Here is a 19701-nt window from a genome sequence, read left to right as displayed (position 1 = left end):
AAGTTGCAAGTTATAATACTTACTGCACATGTTAAGCATTTATTGGCAGGAGAGGAAAAAAGATGAATGGAAAATTAAGATTTGTCATTCTTAGTGTATGTGAGAAGAGAGTTCAGCACTGAAATATAGCCCTTCGCAAAGCTCAACAGTGTGTTTGAGTTTCACTGAGTATGGGCAGCTCTATCAATATTTAGCTTCTCCACCACTTCACCTCTTCTACAGATAAAAGAGGTGGAGGCCAGAGTACAAGGAGACGCCACCTCTCCCAGTGATGCTAATTATCCCTGTTTGCTATCTGGATAGCTTGCAGGCATTCTGATTGGATTTACTTGACAAAATAAATAAATGATCATCATAAAAATGTAATGCCAACCCTGACCTTTCCCCATACTCGGTCCATGCTGGCAAAGGTATAGTGGAGCAAACATCGTTAGAATCTTTTGTTCTTATGTTAGATACTTTTTCTCACTCTTAAACCATTCTTGATACCTGCCAGGGAAAACCTTGTGTGTGTTCCTCACTGATATTTCACCTGCTGCTTCTTGTTACCCCCTCTGTATAGACATGGTGTGATGTGGTTTAAATAAATACTGTATAGGTGATACTATTAGTGATAGGTGTGGACTTAGGTTAAGTATTTAGGCACAACAGCACTCTGGCATGGAGACAGACCAATCTTAGTGGCTGCAATTAATGTTCCATTAACCTTTTCTTATTAAAGACTCATGCCAACATGGTTGCTTTGTTAGTTTTGTGGTCATAAAATGAAACTAAACTCAATGTTTACACTCCTTTTAGCTCAATTTTGGTCTAACCGCTGAGAAAAACACTTGGCTCACATACATACGAGGAAGAGGCCACTATAGAGTCATGCACTACCACTAGGTGATGGAAACAGCCGTGCAGGGCCATCTCATTCCCCCTAGGATGGCTGGTGGAGTTGCCATAATTTAGTTGCCAGTTTCTTTTCGATAAAGTTGCACAAGCATGTGAATGTTATATGAAAGCTTTGAGCCACTCATGGATAGGGGAGTGCTGGATAAAAACAAAACAAAAACAAAGAGAAAAACAACCAAGCTAAAACAAACGTCTTACTAGAGTAGAAACAAAAGCAAGTGTTGTAACCAATAAAGATGTTACTGCATGTTAACATGCAATATATCTTTACATTATGCCCATTTGCATACAGAACTATATCGTAACAGTAGAAGTGTAATGGTTTATGTAAAGTATTCACTCCAAAGGAGCATGGAAAAATTGTGATCAAGAAAAATACTGTATCAGTGATGAGTGATGCGACAAGTTGCTTGAAAGGATAGAGGCCTGTAGGAGTTGCAAGTGCAAAATAAAATGTTACTACTCACATGTCTCTGTAAGTCGCCCAGGGGAAAATGGAAGAGTGGCAGGAGACATCTACTCCTCGTGGGGTCCAAACAAAGATCCTTGGTCCTCTGCCTGATGAACACAATCCGTGAGACAGCTTTAAAATACATTTATGCCACCTTGCAGTGATACAGCCTGCTGCCTCATTTACATGCCAAAACTACCCATACGATCTAGCTAGAAAGATACACTGATAAATGCTTGACATGTCTGTTATCTGTACTTTTTTCTTACATGCTATTGATATATATCCAGAGTATTGCCCACACATGCTGCTCCTCCTGGTGACATCTTCTCTTGAGTACTGGGTCAATAATAATGACTGGTTCTGCAGGTTACACTTGTTTGCTTGCTGTAGTGCCTCTGCTAATAGATATTTAAGAGTAAAGTCATAATCGATGTTTTCACCAATTGGAAGCATGGACAGCTACACCTGTACGGTCTGAAAATCAACCATGTGCTGTCAGGGCTAATGTTGACCTGTTTTTAACATGCACCGTTCACTTCTTACTAATACGAGAACTGTTTAACTTCTCTCTAACACTTCTCTAGGAAATAGCAAGCCTGTAACACGGCCTGGTGTTTCTCGTCACACACTGCATGCTAACTGGGCCCAACAAAATATCAAGCTAACCAAACAATGCTAACCGTAGCTAACTTTAAAAGTTCGCAATTACCGTCACAGAGTGATTATTTCCTGCGGGAAGTATAGTTCCTCTCTGCTTTCTCTCTTCTGTCATTGTACGCGGCCTGCAGTTCATGTCACCACAAAACACGTCGCTATTCCTCTTTCTTCTTCTTCTTCTTCTTCTTCTTCTTCTTCTATTTCTTCTTCTTCTTTTGCTTCTCCTTCGCCTTCTCCGTTCGTCGTCTTCTTCTTCTTCACAATTTAGAGCTCACGGAAGTCTCGGGCAGTGAACGTAAACAATATTTTATAAAAAAGAAACTGTTTAATCCTTGGATCAAAGTTTTTGGCTCAGATTCCGAGGTCTGCAGTCACATAATAAGGTTTGCTATATCGGTGACACAAGGGTCCCCATCAAATTGTACTCAGGACAGAGTGCAATTTGAGTTGCATTAAATAAAGAATAATGCATTGATAGATACGTTAAATTCACATTACCACAAGCAGCTGCAACTTCCCTGCAATTATTTACAGTTGACATTTTAATTTTGTAACACATACATGCTTCCTTATAATAATAGCTCAAATAAAATAATGTAATAATGTAACCCTAACCCTAACCCTAACCCTACTCTTTTAGCCTACTTTTAAATGGATTTATTCTTAAAAAATAAAAAATGTGTAAAAATAACACAAAAATTAAAACAAAGGTTCAAAATACCATTGCTGTTACATGTTGTTTTCTGTAATAGGTATTAGACGTTTTCATTTAGGACCTTTTATTTCTGAAAATAAATCCATGCTGAAAATGGTTTTTGTTTCCTCCGTCATCTTACAACACACTATCAGACGGGATGGACAACACAACACTTTGGCAGTTATGACCAGAACTTGCCTCAGTTGAGTGGGACTGTGCTGTTTGCCTGGGCCACAGTACAGCCGCTGGAAGCCGGCACTCACCTCGGCTGCCTGTCTGTCAGTCCTTTTCTCTCTGACTCAGAGGCTCCTTTTATTGTCTCTGTCAGTTGTGAGCCGGTGGTTTGACTCTACTCACTGTCACCCCTCTGTCAGGGCCTGACCGATAAAGCTAGTACCAGAGCCAATCTCTCCTCTTCAGCTCCGTTGGCTGTTCCTGGACTCCATTCCAGCACTAATTAGCTCTTCAGAGACTTCTCTTCATGGAAGCAGGGGGTTGGAGTGGTGGGGGGTGTTAGGGGCTTGACGGGTTGGGGGGGGTAAGGAGAAGCGCTAGTACGATAGGCAAAAGACTCCTATTGGACATTGTGGATTTAATGACAGCATACTGATAGATAGATAGATAGATAGATAGATAGATAGATAGATAGATAGATAGATAGATAGATAGATAGATAGATAGATAGATAGATAGATAGATAGATAGAAGGTCAGATAGGGTGTGTGCAGAGGTGTCTGACTAATGTCCTGCCTCTGCCTGGGCCAACATGACCACTGCAGGTCTTCAGGTGATTAACATGTTGTCAGGGGTTCCTACATGAAAAGACCCCTGTTTCTTTGTCTTCTGGTGTGTAAATATTGTGCTAGCGGAATATGAAAGTAGTGCAACTATAAGGTACAAAAACATAGGGAAAAAAGATCAAGAGTGGGTCTCACATCAAGGAGGACCCTGAGGATGTCTTTGTTGTCAACTTCAGAAAGGGGAAGAGAGGAGCAGAGGAGGAAACTGGCAGAAGGGGGAAAGATGCCAGAGAGAGCTCAAAGGATTCGGTCTGGGCAAGGTGATCGGTATTCCTCGGCAGTCTGCCTTCTGGCTCAGATCAGTGGGAGTAAGCTGGCAGCCAAGCCAGAGGGCATAACAGCACAAACACACCTTCAGCACTACACTGCTAGAGGCTCAGCTTCACAATCTGGAGGGGCGGGAGTTAGAGCAAGAGACAGAGGGGAAAGCAGGAGAAAATAAATACACTGTAATTATCTTCAAATCATCACCCACTGACATCCATTGTAAATATGTGCATGTGGACATATTGTGACATAATGAATCTATTGTGTCACAGCAACAGTTTATCAGATGGGGTTCAGCCATGGGTTAGTGTGCAGTGAAGATACTGAGGTCACCAGCCAGGCAGACTCATCCTCGGGCCAGTGGTGTCATGTCTGCTCACATCAGCACCTCACTCTTGGATAAAATCCAGAAATTGTCAATGTGTGGTGAGTGGAGAGACTCTACCCCTCTTCAAGGACTTCGTACCACCATGCTGGGACACAAGCCTGACACTCTCCCTGCATCAGACACCTACATGGCCTTAGCTGATGTTCTGCTACAGCTCTGACTAAAGGTCTAAACAGGTACCTGATGGGTGGGCAGAACTGGGCAGGTCACACCAATGAAGAGCTTGTACAGACACACACACACACACACACAACGTGTTGTGACAGGTACCAGATGTCCTGGCAAGGGCCAGCTGTCTCCACGGTCGACCACTTCCCACACACACACAGGCACGCACCCATGTGTTCACACATTAGGTTGGCTGTGACCTGCCTTCCATGCAGTGTGCGTCCTAAATCTCCTGTAGTCAGACACGCAGTAAGTGGGTTGCCCGCTAACACCCCACTGCACACATTTAGTATCGTGCAACAGTTTTATGTCACAAGATAACATACTAATAGAAAATAAATATCAGACATTGCTGCAGTAACACCATGAGAAAACAACAAAGGATTTTACATAAAAGTGTAAAGTTTTTATAAAACTAAACAGTTCTCAATGTCTAAAGAGACCTTATTTTACATCAGATAATCTGGAATTACAGGAGGAACAGTGTGTCGTCTACTGAGACTAGTCTACTAATTTTTTTTTCGTTTTTTTTTCGTTAAGTTCACAGTATTATTTCTTGTAAATTAGGCTCACAACAAATGAATGCATCCCCTATCATTAATATACATACTTTATGAGAACATGTTGCATGTTCTTTTGGCGACTATCCTGTCTGTGTGAGAATGTGTTGCAAAAGAAGACTTTACTCATCGTACAAATAGTGTCTTTTTTGTGTCTATGGAGTTTGCCATTAGAGCCATACTATTACATTTTGCATCTGTAGTGTTACTGTTATCTATACATAAGAGTATTTAAATTAAAGCAGATTTTGTATGAGTTCAACATGCACTCTTACTTTACTAGGTATTTAGATCATTTCAGTTCTGCATCATGTCTTCTTCCGCATTGATTTTTGTGAAGAACAAATGTAAAGCTCTATATAGGCAAGATTTTCTGTTGGAATAATGTCAATACATGTATAGACTTAATGTATTCATACAGAGTTTTGCCTTACGTTATGGCTACAAAAGCAGAGATCAAACTTCAACACTACTCCTAAAACCTCCCGTTTTATTATTTATCCCAAGTATAATTACATACTCATGAAGTGAAACCTTGACTTTCTGTGAGGACCAATGTGTAGAGAAGCTAATTTAAGAACCACAGATGCATTTTTGATGTGCCAAATCCAATACAGCCTTAATGATGAATAATCTTCATTATTATTCTATATCTCTGATAATGTAGTGTTGTAGCTGATCAATATGATGCCATCTTGAACCTTCAGAAACGTCCAAGGAGACCTCTAAGACGATCACTTTTCAAGGCTTTGCTGGAACACCGTCTCAACCCGGATTGCCATTCAGCTTGTGCTCCTCAACCTCATGAGAACTTCTCTCCTTTGGATGGAAAAAAGTGAAGTCCTTGCTTGTTTTAAGGTTTTTAAGTGGAATCTTAATGCGTGTTTTTCCTCTACTGAACAACCCTTATATTTCCTGCTGCACAAGGTCAACACATTCACATAACCAGAGACGGAATTAAATAAATAACTGCAAGAAACAATTAGCCATGCATCAATAGTTAGATCAATAGTGATGTTGGTAATTATCACTTTTGGGATAGGGGAGATGGTCTTTCCTTATTGATGCTCTCTAATTCACGGGTATGACCTCAGGGCATGTAGAATAAATCAAAACACATCAAGGTAAACCACATTCCCAATTCCTTTATGACAGATGTGAATAAATATTGTAACCTAAAATATTAAAATCTGAACTTAGCTTGCATGAGCGTGCTGTTATGGTCATCATGAACTGTTTTATATTTTCCCAGCAGCTTTGATGAGGTCTTTAAGGTTCACGTGGAGCTCTCATTTACACTCATTAAAAGTGTGGAAAAAATATTAAACAGTTTCAATGAATGTGATTAATTATAGTTACATTTTCATTTTTAGTAATAAGATAATGAGATATTTGTGGGGTATTTTGTGTGTTTTATGTAAGTACAAAACAGTTTTGTTGTTTTTATAGTTTTACTGAATCAATGTTCCTCATATCAATTGACCTTATTAGTTAAAACAAATAGTTTGCTTGAAATCGAATCCATATTTATTTAATGTTCCTACACTTAAAGATTTCCTGCTCAGGCTTAATGTCCAAAATAACATGTCAATTTATTTAAATGCAAGCAAAATATGTTAGACTGAAAGTGAAGAGCAGATGTCAAATGAACCCCCCCAGTTTATTTCATAAGTGTGCACTGCTCCACAGCACAACAGAAATCCATGCTGAGGCTGGAGCAGTTACCTAATCGGTTCACTGGACAGCAAAGAAATATAACTAAATAAAATTATATTAAAGTGAAAAAAATTACGAATAGAATAAATAATACAAAGTTGGAATTTGGTCATTAAAGTTAAAAGACTTGATACAATAAATAAATGAAAGGATAAAATTATTTCACCTTTCAAAACAGTTTAAAATAAATAAAAGATTTTTAACTCATATACATTATAATAATAATTCAAAATAATATCTGAAATAAAATGACAATCTTTTAAAGTGATACTTCACCCCAAAACCCAGTGTTCATATTTATTATATTTATATATTTATTATCAAATGCTTTCTGAGCAGTGATATGGTTCGAATGTAGTTCATTAGAAAATAATTATGACCTAAAATTGCTCACAGTTGAATTTTTCTTTTATTGTGTCATCATTTTTTCTATAGAGACATTGCGTTTCAAAATTTTTTTTGCACTCTGAGCACGGCCAAACCAGCAAACTGGGGAGGAGGCAGGAACCTCTATGCCCCCTACTCACATGATGGACCAAGTTAAAAAAAAATTCTGTGAACTGTCCCTTTAGGGATGAGCCTTTCAAAAGAGAACACTGAGCTTTACCTGCCAGATGAGTTGAGCAGCAAAGGCCCGGTCACCTTTTGTTAAAACATTGAGGTTTAGCTGCTGCAGCTCCTCAGACAGCTCAGAGAGAGTTAGTAAATGGTACATTTCACAGGCAGGCAGGAGCCTTTCTCACTTTGAAAACAAGCAGTGAAATCTTAAAAATCACTTCTAGAACTCACAGGTAACCAGTGAAGGGCAGCAGGGGTTGGTGTAATATGATGTAACATTTCTCTCATTCCTATCTTTTGAGAATATGACACCACACCGGTTCACTCTATAGCTATATCGATGAAGTTGTATTGAGGCTGCTAGTTTCATCAATGAGTTTTCTAACACTATTTTATTTTTTTATTTTGTTTTTGTCTTTTGAAGTCTTTTGAAAATAATATCTAATAAATAAGGCATCAATTACTGAAACTCAACTCTGTTATAATTAGGGGTAAATTAAGTCATTCATGTCATTCACAGCTCATATATATGTTCTATTCACTAATGAACAAATGATGTTAAAACATCCATTATCTTTCTGTTGTTTTTCTTCATGGCTTCCCTCTTTATCCCTGGCCACAGGGTGTAATCCCTGAACCATGGGCTCTCCCTGGAGAAGCCTTGCTATCATTTATTTTCAGTTAAACCAGAATTTTGTCCTAGCTTACCTCTGAGCTCTCCCAAGAACAAGATTCTCTCCAGACACACAGGAGAACAATGCAAGCCTGTGCACCATCTGAGCCCGGGCCCTTCAGGCCTCCTACAGTATCAATAATGCAGACATGACCACACTGATTGGAAAAGACAACCAGTGTTTAGAGGGAGCAAACCCAAAAGAGGTCTCCGTCTCTGCACACGTAAAATCTGCACTGTGATCTAGAGCTACAGCTGCTGGAATGATTATCGCTTTGAAGGAGATTTTCCGTCATGGATGGGCATGTAGTTGGGCATAGGCATGCACACACACACACACACACACACACATGCACACCTACCTACCTAAGTACATGCACACACTCAGTCACTCAGGTGAGGGAAGGCACACAAAACACCCTGTCTTGTTGATGGGCCCATTGATTTTTGAAGGCCTCACTCCTTCTTCCCCTTTTCTTTGATTATTAATTCACAGAAGCAAAAGAGAAATGCCCAGTGCTTTTAAATCTTAACTGCTCACTGAAGTACCATCTGTGGGAAGGATGGACCCTTCACTGTGTGTGTGTGTGTGTGTTTGATATGGGCAGTTCATATCAAAGAGGTCCCTGGGTTGGAATTATCATATTGTGATACTGTCACAAACAATTAAAGCTAAAAATGGTGATGAGACATGAAGAAAAAGGATGAGAGGAAAGATACTTATGGGATATATCAGCAGGAAAAATGACTTGTTCAGCATTGGAAAGTTCCCAATTACCTAAGTCCAGTGTGATGATGAAATCAAAGTGTAAGGGCTGCGCTATGGCCAAAGGGTAAGAAGAGCTGGGAGTTGGGAAATCGTTAAGCTGACCAACTGAGGATTTAAGTTATCTGCAGCTGAACTGTTTTTGAAATGAATGGATGGATGTTTTTATATCAAAGTATATAGATTAACCCTGTTTCTACTAATGAATATAAACTATTTAGTCACATGCTCAGTGTACAAATACACACACTGCTGCTGTACAAACAATTTATCTTATGCTTTTGTGATCAATTGTCCAGTTTGCCATTTCCAAAATTATTCACTAGAGGGAGCAAACACAAAGCTCTTACACTCACAGTGGACTGAACACTGATATAACACTAATATTTGTAGTCTTTAATTTACTGTTTATTATTGTTTATATTATGGCATTCCTGCTGTGCACTGTTTTGTTTCGTACAAATTGCTCCTGCTGAAACTTTGAAAACTTTTTCATTTTGGATGAAAAGCATTCAAAAACAGTAAACTTCCAGCTGAAAGTCTGTGCCTCCCAAAGGTATTATTTATTTCAGAACTGTATGCTGGGATTTTTTTATTTTTTTTTGATCAGTTGACTTAACGGTGTTTGTTTGTCGATGTTGTGATGCGGCTGATTAGTGAAGACGGATGAATGAATCATAAAAAGACATGTTAGAAGTGTCTTCTCTTAGGGACACATCCATTCGTCTGCAGAGAAACTCATAATACATTTTTTACTTTTCTGCTGCATAATTAGATGTATTGATGAATATTAACAATTAAGTCTTTCAAATGTCTTATTTTATCTGATGCCAGATAAAGACTGCTGCTCTAAGTGAATTAATTCCTGAGATGCTCCTTGCTGAAACATCTAAGATTCACCCAGAAGGCTGAGCTCTGCTTGCTCCATGTTAGTTGCTCTGGGCTCCCTATCCGCCCCCCTATTCCTGCATCCCTCAACTTGCACCCACCCTTCCACTCTTCCTTTTTTCCTTTTTCCCCCCTCCATGATTTTTTTTTTCTTTTTTGCTTGTTTGATATATTTCTTTCTAACCCCCACCCCCACCACCATATTCAAAGACTTATACAATATACATGTTCCATCTGGTCAAACTTGGTGAACTTAAATATACCTGTCAAGTGCAACTTTAAAGTTTCCTTCGCAACCTCTACTGGGTCTCGCCCAATCCACCAAGGTTTTAATTAAAAAGCAGCCCCAGTTCCAGGATGTGCTTCTAAATGAGGGAGTTTGCGCTGGCAGACGAGGAGCTGGGGTCTTGCAGTGGGACCCGGCTTGTGGCTTTCATCACTTCCACTCCACGGCTCTGAAGTTCCGGAGAGGCATCTGTCTGACTTGAATTGGAAAGATGGAGAGATGCACAGTGAGAGAAATTTAGAGAGAGAGAGAGAGAGAGAGAAGAAACTGAAGAAGCAAGACGGAGGGAGGGGTGGGTGGGGGTGTTGCTGTGGCCCATGTGGGGGCAGATACCCTGCTTTTGTTCTGACTGTGTAGAAGAAAAGTGAAATGTTAAAAGTAGATATTTTTCAGGCATTAACACAACAGTGTTGCACATGGCTACTGTTATATGTGCTAGCATCACATAGAATTTTATAGAATTTTATTTTGTAATTTAATTTTCTCATTACAGCCGAACCATAAACACAAAGTCCATTTTTTAAAAAATGTACAAAACAAAACATGCATTTGCCTCAGCTTAAAAGCATTGATACTGCCCACGTTTAATGCTGTCACACATCACATGCAAATGCATGATGTTAATGAAATATCCAAAAATGTTAACACAAGCAAAAGTAACAAAAATGCCACAGCTACAGCCCTCAGTCAGGGAGAGTCTGTAATGATTTGTGACCATTCTGTGCTGAGACTCCTGAAAACCAAGCAACTCTGACATCTAGTGGTGGTGCCCATAAAACACAGCGTTACAGAAAATCACCCACCAACAACTACAACAACTCAAAGTTAAGTATAATATTATGCCCTACTAGGGAAAAGATGTAACCCCAGTAAAACTAAGTAGATATGAGTCATATCATGATATTAATCATTTTCACATTTCACTGTTACTAATGGTAAAGTGTGCCTTGGTGTGTGGATGATCTTTTAGAACTGTCCATCCATACATCCTAATTTAAAACCTGTGTAAATGTTGAATGTGCTTTGACTTCTCTCTAATTCGTGTCATCCCTTCATAGGCTGAAATTCAAAAGGCATCATCGAGCTCGATGATTCCAGGCAGCGTGCCAAAGCCCAGTGAACCCCACAAAAAGGTTAGTAATTTCTCACGCATGTCCTTAACTGGTCTCCAAACATGCCTCTTTTTTTATTTGTCAAGTCCACGGTCCAGTAATGTGTTGCCAATATCAGTGCGCAACACATGAGCATTTCTAAAAAACCTCACAGTGTATCTACGGCTTTGCATCGCTCCATAAGTTCAAGGCACTGCAGAGCACTGTGAGCCGGTCAGAGACGATTACCCCAAGTATCATTCCACAACTGACTCTAATAAACATGACGATGGACATGTTTCTAAATATACGTTTGTCCTGTAACACACAGGCGGCTGCTACATATGAATGATCATGTGTCTGTCTGTCTCTCGTGTAGTCTCATTACACATCAGCTGTTCATGTCTGATGAAGCCCATCAAAGAAAAGGTTCAAATATCCAGACAGTTGTGTATGCACAGACAGATGGAAGCACTTATACGGTCTATCCCTGTACTACCTCTCCTGGTTGTCTTTAAATGAAGACTTTGTATGAGGCAGCTGATGGATTGTTAATTCTACGCAGTTTTTAGGAGGAACACAGTGGTTAAAGGATACACACATATCTGACCCATCTGAATGGAGGTTTATTGGAAAAATTTAATTTGTTTCAGATGGCAGGGGATAGTTTTCCCTGCTGTGGAATTCTTTTAACTGTTTTATTGCAACAGGCAGTGCCATAACCCGCATCATTGCAGTATTATTAGTATTTTGTTATAAATGCAAATTTGACCTGTGTACAGCAAAATAAACGCACTGAAACCAAGCAACAGTGTCACTACAGAAAGTCCTCCACAAAGTACAAAATATTTATGGGGTATTTATCTTTGAAAGCAAATAGAGCTTGTGTATTTTCCTGTATCAGTTCAGGCCGACCAGTGTTTAGCATCCACTTCCAATTTGATCTTTTATCTTTAATCCTTTTTCCTTTGACCGAGCACAAGGCTTCCTGATTAAGTGCTACCATATGTAAGGTCAGGGGGCCGTTAAAAGATGTTTGTGATTATGCACTACAGAAACACTCACAATGGCTATGAGATTTTTAGTTGTGGTAGCTCGTAAACTATGGGAAAGTCTTGTGAAAATTTCTTATCTGTGCCATATTATTAATAATAATTCTCCTTTTAACTCTGCCTGGCTGACATGTCTTGGACAAAATGATAGTTTATCAGTGCCTGCACTCTTCAACCTATGTCAGTCACACTGTAGCAGTCTGTTTTCATTTTTATAAGCTCCAGGACTCACTGCATATATAATAAATCATAACATTCTCTAGAATCACTGTTTCTCGTCTGACTGACCGGTCAGTACACACATTCTTTCAGCCATGTCTGAGTCTCCAACTTTGTTTGCTTTCGATACCAAGTTTTGTTTTGTTGGTATCCCAATTGTTTTTTCATTGTTGTTCTTTGTTTGCAGTCTGTAAGTTTATATGGGATGTTTTGTTGATGAAAAGGGAATGATGCTAATTGATGAGTTTGTGGCCTATAAGGAAATGCTGTCAGTAACATGACAAACATGGAAAACAGCAGCCTTTGTTCAGTCATCTGTTCACTCTCATCACCCAGGAAGATGGAAGAAACAGTTAAATTGGATAGATGTTAGATGATTGTTAGATGGATGGATGGATGGATGGATGGATTGACGATAGATGGATGGAGGGATGGATGAATGATGGATGGATGGATGAATGCATGGATGGTATTCCATACAAGTAAGTTTGAACTTCTGTTTTCTGGGATGTAAAATGCTGGAGGATGACCTGGAGGAGGGTCAGATCATTACACACCATGCTGACAGATACAGGCAAAAATCAAGATTTAGTGTGTGTGAGTGTATCCTCTGAAAAGAGAAATCTTCTATATGGACAACACTCCAACCCACAAGTCCACAGTGGTGATGGCTGCCAATCAACCAATCCAACAATAAAACTCTTCTAAAAAACTTCTCTTTGCCTCACACTGTCATAGTAAGTATTTTTATTTTATTTTTCTAATACATGTCACTTTCATCAGATTGAACCAGCTCTCACTTGATCTCTGAAAACATTGTCTTTGTCCTGCAAACACACACCACTGGCCAACTATATACACACACACCACATCACTCTGTTTGTTCACTCCTACACTCTCTCATACATGCCCTCCAAACCTCCTTCTGTTGCCATCATTCATATATTCCAGTGCACTACTTGGAAATAAGAAGACACACGAAAGACATAAATAACATCTGGTCCAAACAGTCGTCCCTCATGCTGTGTCCACAAAAAACAGTTAAGCCAAGCAAGGGCAGCATAACATGGCTACACACACACACATACACACACAATGTTTTCCTTGTGTAATTAAATCACCCCATGCTCGGCCCATGGGATCTCCCTGGAGGATTCAGAGGCCCACACTGACAGTCCCCGCAGGTCACAGGGGTGGCTGTTTTTCTTGGACATGTTCCATGAGACTGCATGTGTTCTCTCTGGGAATTGGGTCCTTTGAAAAAAAAAAAGAAAAAGATGGCGATCTGGACTGTAGACAGATTATCAGAACAAATGTCGAGTACAGACTCATCTTAGACCTGCCCCGTAACGCCACAAGCAACATAGATGTTTGATCGAGGAGGCTCCCAGTGGGTGGCAGTGCATTCACAATATTACTAAAGGTCATATTAGGTCTTCCAGTGTCTGCACTCTTTATGTTTTATTAAGAAACTCACAACAGCAGTGATCATGTGAGTCCTGGATGCGAGTAGTTGTTAAATTTGTCTGCCTCTTGTGATTGTATTTGGTGGCTCACTAGCAGAAATCCCTCCATAAACCTATTAGTAATAATAGTAAATAAAGTAATAATCCATCCTGGTTAAGGCATCCATGCTGGATCTGGAGTACAATTTATTCCAAGGGGAACAAGTTGCTGGGCAAAGTGGACTGATGATACGGGGGATTTGTTTTTGGCTGAAAACAAAAAAATCTCCTCCAGGCATTGTGGAAGAAGAGTGGTCACCACAGCAAGCAAATATCACATTGCTAATCCAGCTGAAGGTTTAGGGATTATTTTGATACTGGATGTAAAAACACAGATAGATTCTACTTGTTCCTCTCTTGTTGTTGAGACAACATCAAATTTAATGAAGTGTATGGTCCCTGTGTGACGGCCACAGGGCTTATTGGTTGCCATGGTGCTGGTCTTGTGTTTTGGTTGCTGGATTAATGTGGAGCACCTGTGTATTAAGCTCCAGCCATCCTTGGACCACAGTGTCTGGGCCTACTGCTTTAATTGTTTAAAGCTCTCAGCTCAGTTTTTAAAGTAAATATATTTGTATGACTTCATTGTTTCTAACACCAAATTCTGTTTTAAGAAAGGATCTGAGAAGAGACACAAGGAACAGTGGACCTCCTGCTGTTTCAAGCGCATCCTCAGGTTAGACATATTAATGACCAATTGTGCAGACATCTGTAACCAGAATCAGAAATCAGAATTCCTTTATTTATCCCCTAGTGGACATTCTTTCTCCTGACTGTAGATGGAAGTGGAGGTATATGGCTGTAGGCTGTACTGTGATCCAGGACTTCTAAACATATGAGCCGTTCTCCTCTGAGGGTCCCTGACCACAGGAAGCCTCTCATGCAGCTTCACTGATCTCTACCTGAAGGCCTAAGCGCACCTTAACACGAACCTCGACGTGTTGCACCCGGTAAAGAAATAGATATATAAAAATATGACATCATGTTTATACAATGTGGAAGAACGGCTTCCAAACTGTATTGATCCTGCTCAGCCTCTTGTTTATGATGTCTGTGTTGTGTCTGTGACTGGAGTCAGTGTATAGATTTTTTGATGTTGTTAGTTCAACAAAAATAGATATAATCAAATTGTCCTCGGCCGGACTGTGTAACCTGAGAGGTTTATGAGCTTAAAGGTAGTTTTTTTTTCCAAAATCTGGCAGCGATGGGGCACTTATTGTGCTTTATTAGCCTGTTGGTTACAATTTTTTTTCCAGCGTTCATTTGTAGATTTGAATCCTTGCAAGACAAAAATGATGTCACACAGTGTGACACAACAAATTCTTTTAGGAAAAATCTTGAAGATACAGCATGAAACACGTCATTTAGCTTGATGGGCTCCTTTTTGTGTCAATACTAAATGTTTCTTGCAGTCCTGGCTGATGTGTTTACATCTGTTTGCACTCTCTGCTTGCTGGTTATCACTTGCTGGTGGGATATTGAACCAACACCACAGGTTATGTTTTTGTTTTTTTGTATGATGGTAAAAATAAAACACTACACTACACACTGCATTTTTTTATTTCAGTTTACTGTTTTTAACTTATAATTACATTAATACACTGTCTTGTTTTAACCCTTTTCTTGATTCTTTATGATCCTTTCTGTACATGGTGCTTTGTGTAAATCCACTTTTCCTGGCTGACTAATGAAATGGTCTATATCAGCCCAAGCTTGTCTTGGCAATGCTGAGTTATTATCTGACATTTTTGATAGTCTTTAACATTTCTGAAAGTCATAGGCAGTTCTATCTTCTGGAACATTCAGTGTAAACAAGCACAGGAAATGGTGATGATGACGACAATGTCCACTGGTTTTCGGGAAGCTTGTTTTTGGCACTGCTCGTTTGACAGTGTTTATATCCTTTGAAAATCAGTTGAGGCCTGACACGCTTCTTAATGCATGTGTGTGTGTGTGTGTGTGTGTATTCATAGATAGGATTGAATGTGTGTTTTTTCTGTTTCATGTGCTTTACACAGACGGTCAGTCTCACACTGAAAGATTTACCCCAAATGTTATTACAACAATAAAACCTTTTAATGATCAGTCTCTTTTACACTGTCTGTATGTGTATGTTTTTATCACTCCGGTAATCTCCTTAAATTTCTCAGTGAAAGCCAGCCAACAGTATGATGATAGATTAAAAATGGCTGCAGTTAATAACCCATATCTCCAAACACAGTTTGTTACTTGCCCTGCTCATGCACGTCGCCTGGCAGTGCCCCTTTCCCCTGCTTTGATCAGTGGGCACAGGAAACACCAGTCAAAGTGCAGTTTCAGTAACTGTGTATAACTCTTTCTACACTGAAGCTAATTGCATGAGTGATAAGCCAAAGGAAAAGGAAATGCTACTCTGGTACTCCTGCACAGAAGAAGAGCAGCTGATGTGCTGCACTGTGGTGAATAATAAGCTGTTGCTTATTAATCTGTGAATGAAGACATTACATAATTAGAAAACATCTATGAATTAATGTAAAATAGGGGGGGGGGGGGCTTTCCATTAGCGTCTGCTCTGTTCTTGCTAAATATAGACTGTACTAACATTAGCAAGGGATCCAATGACTTCATATACAAAGACACAACTTAAACTCTCTCATTGGTGTCATTTCCAAGCACTGATTGGATATTACTTATCCGATCACCCAGCATCAGCAGCAGAGTCACATGTCTGGTACTTGGTGAATGTCATCAGCAAAGGAAAGATTATTAAATTAATTTGTTGCACAAAAACATGTAAAAATGTGTCAAAGTAGAGCAGATGTTAAGTAATCCAGTTAGCTTCATAGTAGGGGTGGGCGATATGGCAAAAATTTTATATCATGATTCTTTAATGATAAAATCATCATGTTTTTACATTGACACTAATTTGCATGTTTCCGTGTAAATGACTGAGGTAGCCTTAAGGTAGTCACTTCTCAAAAACTGTCAGTAGATTTTAAAGGCAAACAACAACTCTGATAACGTGCACTCAGTATTAGTTTTCAATAAACATGAACATTTAAATAACAATTACAGAACAAAATAAAGTTTTATTTCAAATAGGTTAAAAAGAAGACTAATGTAGTTCTGTAAAGTATTATTCAACAGTCATTTAAACAGACTAAAGTGTGCCTCCTAAGGCTAAACAATAAATACAGTATTGAGACTTAAGTAACTCTTAAAGTTCAATGTGATTTAGACCAAATGATCAAACTTTAATGGGAATCATATCTAAGGACAAACGGAGCTGCTGCTGTCACCTCTGTCCACCGTTTAGTCCTCATATGGAGCTTCTTCATCAAATGCCTACGTTATTGTTTTGGTGACGTCATTAGCTGTTGCCTCTGTCTGCATCTGATGTACACATGGGGCCCTCACACACACACACACACACACACACACACACAGACGCGACACACACACACACACACACACACACACACACAGGTGTAGAAGAGCTGCTGGCGGCACAACAGCAGCGAACCTGAATATAACGAGCTGGTAATGTTCAGAGAGGTGGGCGCGTACGCGCTCGTACCATTATAATACATTCGTATACACGCGGCCCTTCCACTGGACTTCCACACACGTCGCGCACACACACAGACACCGGCAGAAACAGCACCGAACATAAAGGTGGAGTTCGTTTTATGGACCATGTTGATGAAGATTCCCAGTCATCCAGGTCATCATACGTAGAGAAGATTGAAGCAAGGCGTCTGGACTTGTAGAGTTTTCTAGAAGACGTTTCGCTGCTCATCCAGGAACCAGTTAGGGACCAGTTCCTCCGTTCTCTTTTCGTTTTCAGCCGTAGCTTCCTAACAGGGAGGCTGTCATTGGTTCGTCGTGTTCACATTAAGCGCACTGAGAGTTGGCCGAGTGAAAAAAACATGCGTCTGCGCGAACATAGAACTGCAATTAATAGAACGTGCTCTATGGACGATAAAACGATCTGTCCGTTCTGGTAGATCGCCGATACGTTCAAATCCTTCACGATCATTTATCGTCAAATCGCACACCCCTACTTCATAGCATTTTATAATGTTTGATCTGTGGCCAACGAGTGGTAAAATAATCTAATAATGCTTAAAAACAGCCCAAATAATAACTCAGCAACAAAAGTACATCCTTAATGCTACATTGTATGCTACTAGTATTAGCACTAGTGAATATCTTACTACTTAGCTCCATGTCAGGACAAGCTTTTCAGTTTGCAAAGTAGCTTCCTGGTTTGAATTGTCTACACAGGTGGGCCTCTAACTACCCTTCAACCCTCAAGGCTGTATAAGTGCCCCATTACAAAGGTCAAAGGTCAGTTCAGTGCTTGAGGCTAATTGATTAGAGTGGTGCTTAGATATGCATATCCCATGAATCACAGCAATCACAGCTAATCGGCAGGATTATCCTCACATTTTAACACGTGCGGGTGTCGCTTTCTGATCATTAAACCACGATGAAATAAAAAAAAAAAATTGTCATTTGTACAATCAGTTTGTGTGAATGCATACTGTGGTTTTTCTTAAGTCTAGCATTTAATTATTATCAGTACAAAATATAACCTCATTCAAGATAAATACACCACAAATACATGAATACACACTCAGGGTACATGAAGAATATCGAGGCTTCTCTTTAGTAATCACTGCCAGATGGTGTCAGTCCTCTCCCCTCCTAACCTTTGACACCCCCTCCCTCCATCTCATACTCATACACACAAGAGAGAATAAGACAATTCAGGGAGTTGCTCCTCATCCTGCCGGAGGAGTCACATAGAATGAAGGCAGCTGAGGCAGGGAAATCCCGGTGGTCACCATAAAAGATAAACAAAAGGTATTAATGTAGTTATAAGATTACTGCAGCCTGTAGCATTGCAGCTGTTTGGCACTGGATGACATAAGGTATAAACATCTAGAAACACTGTGAATCACAGTGCAGTAGTGTTTTGATTTTTTTTGCTTCAGATCTGTGTTATAGCTCAAAAACTTTAAAGGATAAAGACACATTTTTTACTTTTTTGTCTTTTGTCCGACAAAGTCCATTACATCCAGTAAAAAGTGGCACAAGAAAAAGACGTTGCCTAAATTGTTTGAAATAATAGAATAATAAATCTTTATTTACAAAGAGCTGAACAAGAGTAATGTAATGAAAGGTAAAATTTAAATTAACAAAATAAATAAATGATGGAAAGAAGACAAGACGATGAAAGCCAGGGATGGTAAAAAAGATGAAAAAGCAATTAAAAGTGCAGTAAAGTGCATTAAAGTACATATAAATGAGTATAAATGAAAGAAAAAGAGCAATAAAACAGCCAGTAATTACGGATAAAACAATGTAAAATAAATTACAGCAACCATAAAAAAAAATCAATTTCATAAACAGTTAAAAGGTTTTAAATCAGTGATTATGAGAGAATAGCTTTACAGCAACAGCCGGTGTGTGAATAAACTGTGGAACATTGTCTCAGTGTTATTGTGAGGTCTCAGTCAGCAATGGATGTGCTCATTTTTGATTTGTTCAATGCAAAGTCAAACCGTTCATCACTTAAATGCACTGTTGATGTTACGTACCTGTTCTGTCAGCTGCTGTGTGCATTATGTGATAAACAGGTGCAGCCCTGACAATGAGTATGTGTGTACGTGCAAATGTTAAAAATAAATACACTTAGCTTAAGGCACTGCAGTTGTTATAAACCTGCATTAACACCAATATAGAATTATAATGTTCGGTGGAAATACAGAGCCACAGTTCCTGATTATTCCACTGCAGGTAGATAATTTATATGAACGGCTCTATTCTGCTTGTTGCAGTTTATTATCCATCCACTTCTATGGGTGAAGTTCCCTCCTAAAAACGGTTCCTGCAATGCAAAAGCACCCATCGTTGACCAATAGGCTCTAATGAAGAAACTAAACCTGCATTTAATAAACCCTATAATGACACTACAAGCTTCATAAAAGCACTGTAGACATATACAGTTATAGATACTTGGAAAAAATAATTATTAAAAATAAACATTAATATGAATAACGGTACAGTACAAA

The sequence above is a fragment of the Parambassis ranga genome, chromosome 1, assembly GCF_900634625.1.
Source record: "Parambassis ranga chromosome 1, fParRan2.1, whole genome shotgun sequence".
NCBI classification, from domain to species: domain Eukaryota; kingdom Metazoa; phylum Chordata; class Actinopteri; family Ambassidae; genus Parambassis; species Parambassis ranga.
This window is presented reverse-complemented; position numbering follows the sequence as displayed.